The following is a 17,790-nucleotide window of genomic DNA, read 5'->3' on the forward strand; positions in this document are numbered from 1 at the left end:
CTACTTTGAAACCTTGAATGAGCACAAAATAATAGATTTCACTTATGCTGAATTACACCTTTGAAAACTTATGTTTGTTTCTTCCTTGTGTATTAATGAGGGGTAATTTCTGCCTATTATATTTGGAGAGCATTAGAATTATAGGGATGAGATTCCTTGGAAGATCTGTGGTAATGGAAGATCCTGCTATATCCTGGAAATAAATCCTTAGGCAAGAAATTTTCAGTTATACGGACGCATTTGTTTACATGAATCAGATGTGAACCATAGAAAAGAAAGAGCTGAGCTTTTTTTATATTTTCATTTTAATGGTAACTGTCTATTTTATTCTCTTCACTTTCATCTTTTTTTTTCTTTTAACCTGGAAGGGTCTGGAATATTATTAACTACCAAGTATGGAAAGGAATAACTAAGAGTTTGATGGACTAAACTCCATAGCAAAGTAATAAGCCACAGGAGAATTTAGCTTGGGTTGTAGGGCTAGAAATATTAAAATGAGTTCAGAGATTTAATAATTACAAAGAACTGAACATTCCGAAACCTGTATGTGAAGAGAAGTCACGTTTTTGATATTTGTTAACTTTAGGCAATTTCATTAACTGTGTACCTACCTTTGTGTGTCAGAGAAGCTCATCTCTTTTCATATAAAAGACTGAGGGAGGTGGTGTGTGGGCTCTGTAATATTTCTTGACCCATCTACTCTAGAAATTTAATATATTATGTATGTTTCCTCCATTCCTGAACTAGAAGCAATGGATGGGGTAACCTCATTTCAGAGGCTGAACTCATGAAACTCATCCTAGCAATGGTTAAAATCAAGCATATGGTCAAACCAACTGCTAGGGGACTGAGAAATAATTTTTATCATGCATGGCCTTTTGCTAAGCTAAGACTGCCTATTGTTTTTGATCCTACATATATTGATAACCTCAACCTTTTGGAGGAAAGGCAATCCAACAGCAGTAATGCTAGACTTTCAAGGCCTAGAATATCATTTCACATAATGATGAAAATTTATATAAATAGTTCACAAAATAATTATGATTAAAAATAACCCTGTTATTATAAAAATATGCAACCAAGAACTAACTATAGAAGCATTAACCATAACTAAGGTGAGCCCTTTAGCTGACCTGGAAAATTTGCTAAATGATTTTAATATGGATCAAAATTAGAATTTAATAAATATCATGTCATTGTCATGACTGCATTATATATTATAAAAGAAAAAGGTTCTAAGAAAAATTCAGTAGAGAAATTGGCCCATGATGATACTTAACTAAACAATGTAGGCTGGGAAATAATAGAATTACTAGGATACTAGAATGTGACCAAACTGAAAATTGTTTCTATTCTCTATTTGGAGGATGGGCTAATAAGGTAATCTAGATTAAGATTTTTCCTCCATATACATTATTTATTTGGTATTGATAATTACACCTTTTCTAACTAAATACTTTTCTGAATTTTTGATAATCAGTTGAGGGGGTCATAGTAAAGCTAGATGCAACAGAAAGATTCAACAATAATTTTGTCCCTTAAAAAGATTGAAAAATCTTTCTCTTTCATGTTCTTGTCCAAGGTCATTTATACAATTGGCTAACAGCTCTTCTCCATAGAAAGATAACTCTGTTCTGCATGCCCTCCATCTTCCAATGCTTGTTAATATTTGAGGCCAGTTTATTTTCCGATCATAATCTAGTATATTTAATTTATTCAGTAACTATTTTTATCTTTAGATTCCATAATTTAATACATTTTTAAGAAATGGATTTTGGAGTTAAAACAGGGAGTTTTAACAACAACAACAAAAGGAAACAAGCAGTTTAGAAGCTAAAATAGCCTTCTGACAAAACACAGTTGGTATACAATATAGTGGGTACATATGCAAATTTAGAGACAGTGTGCCTGGTGGAAATATCCAGCTTTGTTATTTACTTTCTGGGAAAAGCGAAGCAAGTTATTTAATCTGTTTGTGCTTATTCATTCATCTCAAAAATGGAAGTACAAAATAAATATTAAAAAAATGAAAGTACAATCATACCAACATCCTTAGTAAGATGGACTTAAGGAGCCTAGAATAGCAATAAAGCCACAGGCTTCAACATGTAGTATTGAATATCACTCACTATAATTTATGAGCACCTTGGGAGGAGTTAAAGAATGGGCTAAGGTACACTATCACTTTTTCTTTTTTTGTCACCATTGTTTCATTTCTACCCAAAGTACCTGCATTTATCAGGTGCTGAAATGTTTGTTGAATTAATAAACCTTAGAGAATTCTATCAAGTTGTTTTTATTGTTTACTTACTTGTTAATGCAAACAGTCTAATATGTAGAGTATGGTTTGATGTAATTAATACAGTAAAATTTTTGTTACTTAACATATCAGGATGGATCTGACTGAATTTGAATGCTGGATCTGTCACACCCTAAGGTTTATTTTACTTCTCTGAGATTAATGTAACTGATCAATAAAAATATGATTAATGATACCTTACAAATTTTTTTGTCAGATCAAGTAAGATGATACACACTTGAAGTGCTTAATAGAATGATGATAAATGGGTTTGGGGTATTATTATTACTGCCCTTATTATTATTTACCATTTGGAGGATGATTAAAAATTTAGGGATATTCTATTCTGTAATTAAATTAACATTCAGTAGGCCTACACTATTCCCTTGTTGACTTGTCTTTCATTAACTTTTCAAATGCTTGTTTCCTCAGTAGATATGTTTCATAGGATTTTATATTCCATCTGTTCTCACTAGTATATGCCTGCAATGAATGCCGGCTGGTGATTCATCCTAGTGATTTAGACAGTGTTCTTTGGATGTAAAATGTAGTAAAATACTTTCTCTGTGATCATTTCTCCTGTCTTCCTTCCTTGTAGCATGTATCACTTAACAGGGATGCTATTCATTAACTTCTCAGAGGCATGGTCTCCATCACATATTCTTCATTTTAATGAGTTTTTCGGTGGACACAACATCTTTATTTTATTTTTATGTGGGGCTGAGGATGGAACCCAGCGCCCCGCACATGCCAGGTGAGCGTGTTACTGTTTGAGCCACATCCCCAGCCCCTAGAATAGTTCTTGCAGGCATTTGTTCATCGATTCTGTACTCATGGTTGCTAACAAAGGTCTTCACAAATTCTTTATGTGTATTGTCCTTTTGTTAATTCTCTCACTAACAAAGGACAAGCAAGTAAACTTTGGTTCTATTGTCATTATTGAATACATTTTTCTCATGGACATAATTTGTTTGGAGAGATTGCTGTCTGTTATTGAATGGTCTTTCTTCAACCTCATTTTGAACACCCTCTAGCTTTGATAAGGTCAGATATATCTTAGTCTCCTATACTCTTTTACAACATGGAATGATCATTCCAACTGTCTATCATTCACATAACCAACCAACACTGATTAACCAATTCAAGGATATTGACATGTGCTATAAGCTCAAAATGATTGAAAAAGTAGGCTTTGGTTTCTATTCTCCTGCAGTTAACACACTAGTTGTAGAGATGACTGAATCTGAATAAAATGATTATATGTGGCTGAAGCATTTAGAATATATATTAGAATGCTCTTAAGTATTAAATTTTGGAAAAGGGGAAGGCAGAGGTGTGCATTTCATCCAGAATATTCATTGAATTGACTTTTGAAGTTTGCAAATGTCCATTACTTCATTGTCAGTCACTGAATTTAAGAAGACAGTTCATAACCAAGAAATAGAATTTATTTATGTTAAAGATATAGGCTCACTTTTTCTCATAGTTTCTACTGAAATAATGCCCAAATATAAAAAGTAAAATATCCCACTAAATCATGAGAAGCTCACATTTCATGAGGATTTATTAACTTTTAGATTTTAGGAATGCAAAAATCTTTACATTTCTCTAGTTTATTAACATTTAGAAGTTATTGCCACATATGCTCAGGCCTAATACTCCCAAAATGACCTTTTTCTTCAAAGTAGTATTTATTTTTGGTCTGAAGAATAATTTTAAAAACATTGTTTAACCTTCAGAATGTTTTATACATGCAGATTATTTTCTTACATATGTTTCCTTACTCAGAATGTTATTACCATTAACAGAGAAATTTGAAATTCCATCTCCAAAATGTAGAATTAGGGGCAAATTTTTTAAAAATTATAAAAATTTAAATCACAAGAATTTATGCAAATTGTTTATTTTGGTAATATTGTATTTCAAAATAATTTGGAATCATTTCTCTTAAGATTATGGTTTGCTTTATGACCCATGACATTTTTGAAAGTTTATGGAGCAAATCATAGTCCTGTAATATCATACACAGTCTGTTTTCCTATCTACCTTAAGTTATTAGGATGCTTACTAGGTTGAATTTTTTTGGAAATAGTTGACACATACAGTTATTCACTTTGTTTAGATACCCCTCAGGAGAGAGAACCAACATCTTTAAGTCAAGTGAGTGATTAGTTGGCTGAACAGCTTCTGGGCATGTATTAAACAAGTTTTAGTATAAAGCATTACTTTGGTGTTTGCTTCCAGGTTTTAGGGGAGATCCTTATGGACTATCCAGCGTGTAGGATGAACGTGAACATCTCCTCTCTTCTGAATGAACATATGTCTAAAAATTGCTCCTGGCTGAGTCTGCTCAATATTTGTGAGATATTATAGGTAGATAACTCATCTATTTTTTTTTCAGTTCCTTTTGAAAAACTGCTTTAATTTGTGCCAATGAATTTCAGTAGTATTGAGTTTTTCAGATCTTTCGAGTTTATTTCAGTTGTAATCATTTTAAAGAATATTTTTTTTAATAATACAGTGAAGTGATCAAGCCACATATTACAAAGCTAACATATCATTTCTTTGAATCCTCAATGTTTCTTCTATGAGCTGTGTGCTCAGATAATCTCTATGTTGCTATTTCTTCAGCTGTGGAATATAGATAATAAGAATATCAATCACAGACTAATAAAGAAAAGTTAATGAATACATGAATGTTTTAGTCAGCTTTTTTTTTTTTCTGCTGTGACCAAAAGACCTGACAAGAACAATTAGAGGAGAAAAAGTTTATTTGGGGGCTCACTGTTTCAGAGATCTCAGTCATAGAGATCCAGCTCCATTACTTGGAGTTTGACGTGAGGCATAGCATCATGGCAGAAAAATGTGGCCCAGAAATGCAGGTCAAAACTTGACCACCAAGAAGCTCTGTTTAACAAGGACAAAGTATAAACCCCAAAGACACTCCCCCAAAGACCTCCTCCAGTCACACCCACCTGTGTACAGTTACTATCCAATTAATCTCTACAGGGCATTAAGGCATTGATTAACTTAAAACATTCATAACCCAATCATTTCACCACTAAATCCTTTTGCATTGACTCACACATGAACTTTTGGAGGACACCTCACATTTGAACCATAATAGAGGACAAGAATTATTTAGTGCAATGCCTGATACATAAGATCAGTCAGCAATCAATAAGTTTATTGAGCTGACACTCTGGCTTCATGATAGACCATTCTTCTGGCTCTTTTGACTTTGGTGTTCCCTATTAATGTCCACGTTTCTCTGATCTGCTTCACATTCATCACCATCATGTTGTAAGATGCTAAAAATTGTAGACTGCACCACAGACTTCCTTGTGTTTTAGTTTCCCATGGTGTTTAACCAATAGAAAATAACATATGTAGCTTAGAAGTCAAAAGGAAGGAAAGGTCAAGTACTCTTTCTCTTCTTGGCATGGGGGTAGAGTTAGACAAATCTCCTATACTGGGAAACTAATTCCACCTGTGTTCCTGGCACACCGCTTCTCTCATTCTTTCCGTATAATGAACGGAAAGTCTCGCTCTCATTGGCTATTGGGTGTTTCACTCTCCCTTGTTGATTCCCTTAACTTTGTCCATTCTTATACATAATCTATTTCAGTTAAACACATTCAACATACCAAGCATTCCATCTTTCTTTATAATGAGTTAAATATAACAAAATATGTCATTAAACACTCACTTGAGTGTGACCACTAAATGACCACTGAAAAGTTTCAAGTCTGCATTCATGAAGCACCTGCCTTTCACTTATTTGTATGTCCTAAGATTTTTGAGAAATAGAGGGATAGTCATGAAATCCCAGACATAAGTATCTCCTTATTCATGAATGATGGATGCTTTGACTCCCTTCCTCAATATGCAGTGGAGGAAATGGGTCTTCCGCAACCTGTTTCTATATAACAACCCACTTCAATGCTTAGTGGAATAAAACAAAACGATTTCACTGGGCTCACCATTTCATTTCTTAGCAATGGTGAGTAACTGTTAATGTTTAGATGTGTTGTCCTCTAAAAGCTCACATGTAAGATAATCCAAGAAGTTTTAATCCAACTGACCCCAATCAATGATTTAATCCCCTGGTAGGGATTAATTGAGTGATAACTGAAGTGGTAGGGTGTGCCTGGAGGAGGTGGGATTTGGGGGCATGGCTTTGGGTTGTATATTTGTATCTGGCAAGTGGACACCTCTCTCTCACTGCTTCCTGATCATCATGTGAGCTGTTTCCCTCTGACACATTCTTCTGCCATCATTTCCTACCTCACCTTGAGCCTTGAGGAATGGAGGCAACTTTCTATGGACTATGACCTCTGAAATCCTTTATCACAGCAGCAAAAAAAAACTGACTAAAACAGTGACTCTTTTCATATTGACCTAACTAATCTTATCACAGTTCTTGAGTTTTAGGTTGAATAACTCAAAGTTCTATTCACAGTAACATGTTTTATTATGCTGCAGGATGCTTATCAGACCTGTTCATGTGGTAGAGGACTAATTATTAAGGCAATAGAAAAAGCTGCAAGTCCTTTTGAGCTATGGGGTCAGAATTTGTGCAAATCATTTCTTCCATAATCAGCTAAATTAAAGACAGCCAGCCTAGATTCAAGGTATGGATGGGAGGAGTTACAGAGAAAATTCCATAAATTCACTGTATCCATATAAAAGGCTACATAGTTCAGTAGCTACCAGATTTTATTTGAATGGTTATAACAGCTTTTTAAAACATTTTATTAGTTATTATTTTAACTATACATATTTATGGGGTACAGAGTCAAAATTTATAACAAGTATAGAGTATGTAATGATCAAGCAAATAGAAGTTAACAATTCTATCTCCTTAAACTTTTTTAAAAAAATTTTGTAACTATTAATTGTACATATGAAGTGCAGTATTATATTGCAATACATGTATACTGTATGCAATTATCAAGTTACTATATCAATTTCCTCATTATTGTTTTGTGTTTGAGCTTCTGAGCACCTCTCTTCTAACTCTTCATAAAACATGTGATAATGGAATGTGAACTACAGTCATTCCATTGTGCAGAAAGTCAATATAATTTACTCCTTCTAATTTTGATTTGGTACTAGTTAACAAAACTCCTTCTATCTCTTTCTCCTCCACCTTCCATAATTCTTTATAATCACTATTCTTCACTCAAATTTACATTTTTTAATATTCAGATATGAGAGGAAACATGTGGCATTTATCTTTCTGGGTCTGCCCATTCATTTAATACAATGTCCTCTAGTTCCACCCATTTTGCTGCCAATTATAGGATTTTATTCTTTCTTTGGGTCTGAATAATATTTCATTGTACATATATGAACACAATTTATTTATCCATTCATCCATTGAGGGACATTCAGGTTGATTCCATTTCTTAGATATTGTGAATAGTACATGAATAATAAAATATAATCCAATAAAAAGCAGGGAAAATATTTGCAAAGACACTTCTCAAAAGAAATTCATAAGTCTACATCATTAGCAATCAGATAAAATGTAAATCAATACCACAATGAAATATCATCTCAGCCCAGGAAGAAGGGTTGCTTTCAAAAAACACAAATAATAACAATAATCATAAATGCTGGTTAGAATGTGAAAAAAGTTGAATCACTGTACACTTTTTGAGAATATAAATTAGTGAACATATTGTGAAGAAACATATATTGCCTCCAAAACTAAAGGAAAAAAATGATCTACTATGTGATCCAGGTTTCTACTCCAAGGTACATAGCAAAAGGACATATCAGCATATACAGGAGAAACCTGAACACCTACTCTTCACAATAATCTTTGTCAGTTTTATTCTTTATTGTTTTCCTGGCTACTTATGCTTTCTTCTATTACAATGTATTGCTAAGCCTTGTATTTATAAGCATATTTGTCCTGGGAGATGATCAGTGCCATCAGAGCACATAAGAGCTTTCATATAAACATATTATTTTTTAAATCATTGTCATCTTGATTCTCCATGTATTATAACTTAACACATTTCTATGATTCATTTTCCTCTACTTGGAATTTAATTTTAAATTACATTTTAATGCAGTAGTCTACTTTTCTTCCTAAATTGAAGTGGTATAAGGATAATCTTTTTCATTTTTTTTCCTCAAAGAAGACTTCTACTTGAAAATACAACTTCCCTATGAGATTTGTAACATGTTTTTTAGCTTGGGGGTTTCTTTTTTGATCATTTATTTTTATTGCTTTTACTGCTTTACCCTTCATAGAAATTAGTAAAAAGAGCTTTTCTATTAAAAATGAGCAGAAATTTGATTTAATCTTAAATTCATATCCATATCCCAATTCACAAATGTGTTTTCTTGCTGCATATACAGAAATTTATCAAACATAGTTGCCTAAAATAAAGTACATATTTGTTTTTCTTCTGATATATTATTTTATTTGTAGGTTTCTGTTGCCTGGTGGCATGCATATTTATTCTTAAATGGAAGATTAATATAGGTTTTAGAAAATAAATGGAACATGCTTTAATCTGCTGAAAATAAAAACAAATCATACTAATTAATTAATTTGTCATGTATGTACCAAGAGCAAGCAGTTTAGACCTATTGGTTCCAACTGAATTAAAGCAGATTTTTAAATAAAAACTTTTAGAAATTCAGATCACTTGTCCACTTAACATATATTTGCATTTAAATATCTTTTAACATTATTTCTAAATTATTTGTTATTCAGTGAACAAAACTAATGGTTATTGCATTGAAGTTTTAATGAACAAAGGTTGGGAATATTTAATATAATTTCATGATAATAAGTATGAGAGTAGATTAATAATGAAAAATGCAAAATGCAATCTTTCATTATAGCTGGAAGGTTAAGGAATTAATTTTACAGACCATGAAATGGAAATAACTTCCCAACTATTTTATTAACCAGTACTTAGATCGGTATAATCAACTCTTTTATTCAGAGCATGTCTATTCTTTTATTTCATGGCACTAGATCAGCACTTCCATCAGTTTATTAAGTTAATATAATTTAATAAATAACAGCCGAGTGAGACCGAGATCATATTACATGATTATTTCTTGATAAGATTCTGTATTTCATTAAGCAAATATAGCAACAGTTCTGAAACTAAAACAGAGTGAATCTGCTAGCTACTTTTTTAACAAGTTGGGCAGTGTACTAGCATATTGCCAAAAATGAAAATTAAAATGTGAATATACAAATATACCCAAGTAATATGTTTGAATAACTCAAGCCGTATTCAAAATATATGGTTGCATACATGCTGTTCAAGTCAGCAAAGACCTGAGAAGAACAATTTGAGAAGAGGGAAACTTTATTTGGGGCTCACAGTTTTAGAGGTCTCAGTCCATAGATAGCTGACTCCGTTCAGCCAGAGGTGAGTTAGAACATCATGTCAGAAGAGTGGCTCAGAACATGGCCACCAGGAAGCAAAGAGAAAAACTTCTTCTCTCACCAAGAACAACTATATACTTCAAAGGCATGTCTCCAGTGACCTACCTCCTTCAATCATACACTTCCTGCCTATGGTTGCCATCCAGTTAATTCCTATCAAGGATTAACACACTGATTAGGTTAAGACTTTTATAATCTAATCACTTCACCTCTGAACTTTCTTACATTGTCTCACACATGAGCTTTTGTGGGAAATCTCATATCTAAATCATAACAGATATTCACATTTTAATTTTCATAGAAAAAAAACATTTTGAATTATAAGTCACCATTCAATTTGAATGGTCTATTTGGAAGCTTACAGTGGTCTAAGTATTGGATTTTCATGGCAAATGTCATTTCCTGTATTTATGGCAATATGCTAGTACACTGCCCAAACAATGACCTGGAATCAATAAATGAACCACTATTTAGCATATTATCATTCTAGTTTACATTTGTCAATGCCAGAACTCCGAATTATTCCAAGCTAGAAAGTCTAGATTAGAAATCTAGAAAATAGCTGCATTTTGGTACATTTAAATATATGCTGGGAAAATATGTGGGCAGATGTGTGGAGATAATCATTAGAGCCACTAAAAGTTGTTGGTGGATCACACTTGTCTTGATGTAATTGAATATAATTCCAAGCAAAAAGCAAAAAAAAAAAAAAAAAAAAAAAAAGACACAACATTATGTTCATTGGGAAAAGGAAAAGGTGGCAATGCTCATTCCTCCATTCTTTCATCTACATTCAAATATAATATTCTCTGCTCCTTCACTGTCTTCTGTAATGAGTGTAGCTCAACACAGGTGTGATGTTCAATGTTCTGGCTTGGAATTAGCCTTAATTGATGATAAGCTCCACCTTCATTTCATTGGCCCACAAAAAATTCCAAAGTGGTCTTTCAAAACTGCAAAGCTTCACATGGAAATTCAAGATCTACATTCTTACTTCTGAATTGAGAATTTTGCATTTTAAAGTGCGTTCTCTTCTCCATCCCATGAAAGAATTCAAACCAAACTTCCCAATGTTACCTATCTTCAAGGTGTGAATACAAAATTAGCTAATTAATTTTACTTACATAATACTAAATTTAAATATTTCTTAGCTTTAAAAAATGTAGACTTATATCTAGGCTGAACAACTAACTCCATATGACTTATTTTCCAAGGCAAAATTATTATATACAAGTTCTATGGGAATTTTTCCATCTAAGGGTCATACTTGACAGAAATCCTCTATCATACAGCATTGTAGTTTTACACTTAAGTTATTTTGGGGACTTATTGACTAACATTTTGCCATGTTTATAAAATTATTAAAAGTAAATTGTTAAAGCACCATATTCTTTCTACATAGTATAAATGGTTTAAGTTCATTTTTTTGTTATAATAATATACCTCACTAGATGATATAAAACAAAGAAGATTTATTAGGGTCACAGTTGTGGACTCTGAAATTTGGATATTGGTTGGCATCATAGGTTCAGCATCCAGTGACAGAAACACCTGTGAAAGAGAGGGATGGAATGGCATGACAGGAAACCAGAGAGAGGTGAGTGTCCATTCTTGTTATTTAAAATCAATGCTCTCATGAGAACTAACTAGGATTTTATGAGAAACCTATGGTTCTATGAAAACCTAATGGTCTTCTTAAAGGTTCCACCACATCTTAACATTGCATCCTTGGGACCAAACCAACCCCAACACATGAACTACTGGGAGGCAAACAACATCCAAACCATAGCAAGAGATTAAATATGTTGTTCTTTAGTATGCACTTTGACAAATGTTACCATTGTTCTACTCAGTGTATTTTTCACCTTCAAGCTATTCAAGGATGGTAATGAAATATTCATTCAGTTCTTTTTCAAATTAAGTTCATGACTGCTTTTTTGTTTTATGTAGTATATTAAGCTGATAGCTTTATAATATTGCAGAGACATATTCTGCAGTTTTAAGTTATCTTTGGCTATTTATTATTAGGTACTAAATAACTGTGGATTCATGTTTTATCCTTATCTAGATGTGATTATCGTTCTTTGTATATCAAACTTGTTTGTGTTTCATAAACAAAAGGAATAACCTATAATAGATCTCATCTCACTCCAGTAAGAAAGGCAGCTATTATGAAGACAACAATAAATGTTGGTGAGGATGTGGGGAAAAAGGTACACTCATACACTGCTGGTGGGACTGCAAATTGGTACAGCCAATATGGAAAGCAGTACGGAGATTTCTTTCTTTCTTTTTTTTTTTTACCTTACATAATATTATTTTTTGTTGGTTGTTCAAAACATTACAAAGCTCTTGACATATCATATTTCATACATTAGATTCAAGTGGGTTATGGGAAAGGTAGCAGAATACAACAGTTACTAATATGGCATTATGTTAAAATGTGGATGTGTAACGGATGTGATTCTGCAATCTGTATTTGGGGTACAAATGGGAGTACGGAGATTTCTTGAAAAATTGAGAATGGAACCACCATTTGACCCAGCTATCCTACTCCTTGGTCTATACCCAAAGGAGTTAAAAACAGCATACTACAGGGACACAGCCACATCAATGTTTATAGCAGCACAATTCACAATAGCTAAATTATGGAACGAACTAGATGCCCTTCAATAGATGAATAAAAAAATGTGTCATATATACACAATGGAATATCACTCAGAAATAAAAGAGAATAAAATCATGGCATTTTCAGGTAAATGGATGGAGTTAGAGAAGATAATGCTAACTGAGGTTAGCCAATTCCCAAAACCAAATGCCAAATGTTTTCTTTGATATAAGGAGGCTGATTCATAATGGGATAGGAATAAGGAGCATGGGAAGAATAGACGAACTCCAGATAGGGCAAAGAGGTTGGAAGGGAAGGAAGGGGGCATGGGGTAATTAATGACGGTGGAATTATTATCCAAAGTACATGTCTGAAGATACGAATTGGTGTGAATATACTATATACACAATCAGAGATACGAAAAATTGTGCTCTATATATGTAATAAAAATGGTAATGCACACTGATGTTATATATAAATAAAAAAAGAAAATGTAAAAGTACTAGAGGTTATTTATTTTCACCAATCAAGGAATTAAATCCTTGAGATATGTAATAAATCTATGGAAGGTCACACTAATGTAATAATTGAATCAGATACCTTTTCCTCTTAATATAGTGTTTATTATGATCAAGTATGCTTTTTCTGTAATAACAATTATACCTATATTTTTTGCTCAACAATGATTTGTGCATTGTTCTCAGCACAATGGATATTCAAAAAATGTTGACTAGATGATTCAGTGAGCTTAGAATTAAATAAAAACTAACTCAGGCAAAATTCATATAAAATTAACATAAAATTTACATAAAGTTAATAAATTGAGTTAGTAGGATAACATTCTCTAAACAAATTTAAGCTATTTTATCAAAAGATGAAAACCAAATTTTAATTAAAACATATTAAATGTTCTTTCTTTCAATTAAGGTCCAATAAAATAAATATCTTATTTATGGATATTAAAAGTCAATAAAATATATATATTTTTTTACTTTGAAAAAAAGTAACTGGGATGTGTCCTGGTGGAAGAGTACTTGCCTAACATTTATAAGGGGTCCATTTCCCATTCCCTCAATGAACAAATAAGCAACTCAAAGGTCCAATGTTTTCCCTCATATGCAGAAGCTAGAGTAAAATTAAGGATAGAGGAAGGGAAGGATAGAATAACATAAAGAATCCATCAAATATAAATAAATGGACAGGTGAAAGGAAGTCAAATAGAGTAGAGGAAGGAGAAGGGGGGAGAAGGAGACAGAAAAAGGGGAGGGAAAATTAAATTGAACTGAAATTGATTTCCACTTTTGTATGAGTTTTTCAGAAGGAACTCAACTACTATGTATAAATGTAAATCTCTAATCAAATTAGAAAAATAAAGTAAAACATGAATCACATTTTCTTTGCTAATGTATTTAGCAATTTATACATTATGAAATTAGATTTTGATCAATTTTATGATTAAGAAAATCATTAAGAGACATTAACTCTTAAGTATTATGAAGCTGGGGATAAAAACAATGAAGAATATATATTTTATGTGTTTATAAGAGTTACAGAAATATTAAAATTGCACTTAGCCTTATCAAATTATCATTTTGAGAAATAAAAATTTGATTGTAATCTTAGTGTTATGATCTTCTGCTGGGTCAGTTGGTCCCTTATCCAAAGTGTGCCTTAGATATGTAGACTAAGGACACTATATTCATACCCAAAGAGCATGGACAGGTTTTAAGATCTCAGGGAGAACCCAGCAGTCTTCCCAAGCTGGTCCCAGCTGGACAGAGAGAGCAAGGCAAAGGGAAGGACCTGGGCTTTTATCCTGGCTAAAGCAGGACTGGGGAGAATTTGTTCCTCTGGTAGGACTTGTGTGGTTTGAATTCCCTGCTTGCCCATGATGAGAGAAATTCCAGGCTTTCTTACCACCTTGCTCAGAAATAGCTTCAAAGTCTAGAGTGACAGTGTCACTTAAAGACTATCAGCAATTGAATGTCAAAAAATGGAGTCAGATCCTTCAGTACATTGTGACATTGTTATATATTAAAATTAACAAAGAATTCAACCCAGAAAGTTTAACCAGTTTAAGTTTTCTTTTTTTTTTAAAGAGAGAGAGAGAGAGAGAGAGAATTTTAATATTTTTTTTTTTTTTTTTTTTAGTTTTCGGCGGACACAACATCTTTGTTTGTATGTGGTGCTGAGGATCGAACCCAGGCCGCACGCATGCCAGGTGAGCACGCTACCACTTGAGCCACATCCCCAGCCCTTAAATTTTCTTATCATATTTTTTTATTCAAAGATGACTCAGATTTTTACAAATATAGTAACCTACAACCAATTATATTTTAAATATATAACATCATGATGAAAGAAATGTGAAGCAAAAAAATAGTAATTTTTGTTGGTTAATCTTCATATCTTTTCTAAGCCCTAATTACTATACACACACGTATATGTACACGTATATACACATAAAATACAACTTTAATTTTAGCTAATTGTGTTTATTTGTTTTGCTGAATTTAACTCTAATTCTCATATCATTTTTATAATACTAGCACTTAATAAAGATTTATAAAATTATTGAATATTGGTCTGGAGGTGTTGCTCAGTGGTAGAGCGCTCGCCTAGCATATGTGATGCACTGGGTTTGATTCTCAGCACCACCTACCCAAAAATAAATAAAATTTAAAAATTCATCAACAATGAATAAAATTTTTTTAAAAAAAACATTATTGAATAAATTACTCATTCACTTGTTAAGACTCTATCAATGAAATTTCATGTTTAGGACAAAGGATCTTGAAATGTTGAGTACTGAAAAGTAGTATTATATTAATATGATAAAAATAAATAGGAGAAAAACAAATCTGAATATTTACATTTCTCTCCCAAGTATATTTACTTGAAAATATATTTCCTTATAATTTCTACATATGAGGGTTTTTTTTGAATAGCATAAATAAGAATAATGTATTGAATTGAAAATAATTAAAATATTGAGATTTTTATTGGTAATAGCATTCAATACATTTTTAAAAATTCTTGTTAATTTTATGTAATAGAAGTTACAAAGTTAAATGCCTAATACTTACCAAGAGCAAGCAAATAACATAAATTATGAAATAGTGTGTGTAAATAATTACAAAGAAATTTGTAGTCATCAAAGAATTAAAATATATTCTTTACAATTGAAACTTCAGGGTAGCCAATATAGTCAGAGCAAAAAGATCCAATAATTATCAAGGAATTATTCAGTTAAAATGTAATGGAATTTCTACAGAAAAATAATCAATAACATCATCTTAAATATGTGAAGTGTGAATTATATTACTCAGGTTGAAAATCTGAAATCTCCAACATTTTTGAGTGTTGAAAATTTCATATTTATAGCATTTTGGATTTAAAATTTTTGAATTAGGGACACTTAAACAGCAAAATTTATGTAGATATTGCAAAATTGGAAAAACTTCAAAATCTTAAAAACTTTTTGCTTCAACTATTTTCAACTATTTTAAGGAATACCCCACCTATATTAAGTCAAGAGGAGAAACAAGGAAAGAAAACAGAAACTGCTGGTATGGGAGTTGGGGCTCAGGATTCCAGCCCTGAAGAAGAGATAGATCATGGGAGTCTCCAAGCTGATGGTGGGAATTGATAGCAGGATGAAAACTTAGCACCAGCATGAAAGACCACTGTCCTGCTCAGATTGAAGTAGGTAGGTCAACTAAGGATATATACTTCAAGAATGTGTATACTTCTTTGTGCCTGAAATGCTAGAGAGGAGGTAAAATAAATGACATAGGATTTGGTATGGAATGAGTACTAAGGACACACAGAAAACAAAACAAACTACAGCAGAGAAACCATAAATTTTAGCATAGATAATTATAGTTCACTGAAATTTATTATCATGAAAAAACAAGTTTCTTATTTATGAAAAATAATTTATTTGTTAGAAATTATGAGAAAATAACATATCTAAAGAAAAGTGTCAGAGAAATTAACTAGAAAATTATAGTTCCTTGTGTGGGACATGCATATAGAAAAAAAATGCTTAACCTCATTAGTAGATTCTTCAAGAAAATATAAAATAAATGACTTATAGATAAAGCGTCCTAAATTTTAGTGCTAGAAACAATATGGTAACTTATACTTTTTAACATGTTTACATTAACAAAATTCTATTTAAAAAATGACTGTAAATGAGATGAGGCCTAGTATTTCCAAGGTGCTATTTTGTCCACATAGATTTTAAATTTCAACAGCTGATGTTTCTACTTCATATAAGTGATTGCCCCCAAATGTTTTTTTAAAAAATAAAATACGTATTTTCCTTTGGACTTGTTCATTTTCCAGAACCCATATTCTATTACCCATGTACAAGACAATAGCCAGGACAGTCCAATGACAAGCCCATTGTAACAGTAATTACATTTGCTGAAAAGAAGAAAAGAAGACTGTTTATTTCATCCTTTCTTTGCATTGGCTGGTATTTGGATTCAGCAAGTGGGATAGATTGTCTGAAACCCTGTAAAATTCCATTACTATATTATTTTAGAAGGTAAAACTATTGAAGGAAATATTAAATGAGTGAAGCTGTTTTTGAAAAAATATACGTTTCTGATTTAACAATTTAGGTTATTATGAACATTGTGTTGTCTTGTTCAGTTGTTTTATTTTATGTCTCCTATTTGCAGTATCTTATCCAATAAAAAATTTGAGTTTTTTATTAAACATTTTACAGATATTTGCTGCATTTCAATAAGATAGGAGACACTAATTTAGACATTTTTGAGGTTTTTAATGTATAAATTTTATGAAATTATTGCCCCAAAGGACTAAGTTTTCTGATAGACATAGACAAACCAAAAATTTAAATGAAAAACATATGTTATGTTAAATCATGATATGTACTTTGCATAATATTTACTTTTAAAAATGAGAAAGGGGCAATGGGGTATGAGTTTGCAATTTTAAATAGACTGTCTCACATAGTTCTCATTAAAAACCTGTAATTTGAAAATGAATTTAAAATAACTAGAAAGTTAATTTCAGAAATAGCTTCAGAAAGATTGTTCCAAGGAGAATGATCAAACTGTGCAATAGCATTTGTCCTTTGGCATTTTTGAGGAGCTCAGAATATCTGAGATGAAATGAGTTAATGAAATAGAAGTGAGATCAGAGAGGTAATGCAAACCTAATCTGATAGGTCCTTAGAGACTATTGTGAAGACTTACACTGCAAATGAACAACTTACAAGTTTTTATAGAGAAATGAGATGCTCAGACTTTCCTAATTAAATAAAAAGAAAAATAAATAAATATATGTATGTATACATATGTGTAAACTAAAATAGATGGTAGGGGCACAGCTGGTAAGAATGAGTTCTTAATATTGCAATAAGCTAGATAATAGTATTAGCTTTCTGGTAGCAGATGTGATCAAAAGTCACTGTGGGTGAGA

This window comes from Marmota flaviventris, chromosome 5 (assembly GCF_047511675.1).
Source record: "Marmota flaviventris isolate mMarFla1 chromosome 5, mMarFla1.hap1, whole genome shotgun sequence".
NCBI lineage: Eukaryota > Metazoa > Chordata > Mammalia > Rodentia > Sciuridae > Marmota > Marmota flaviventris.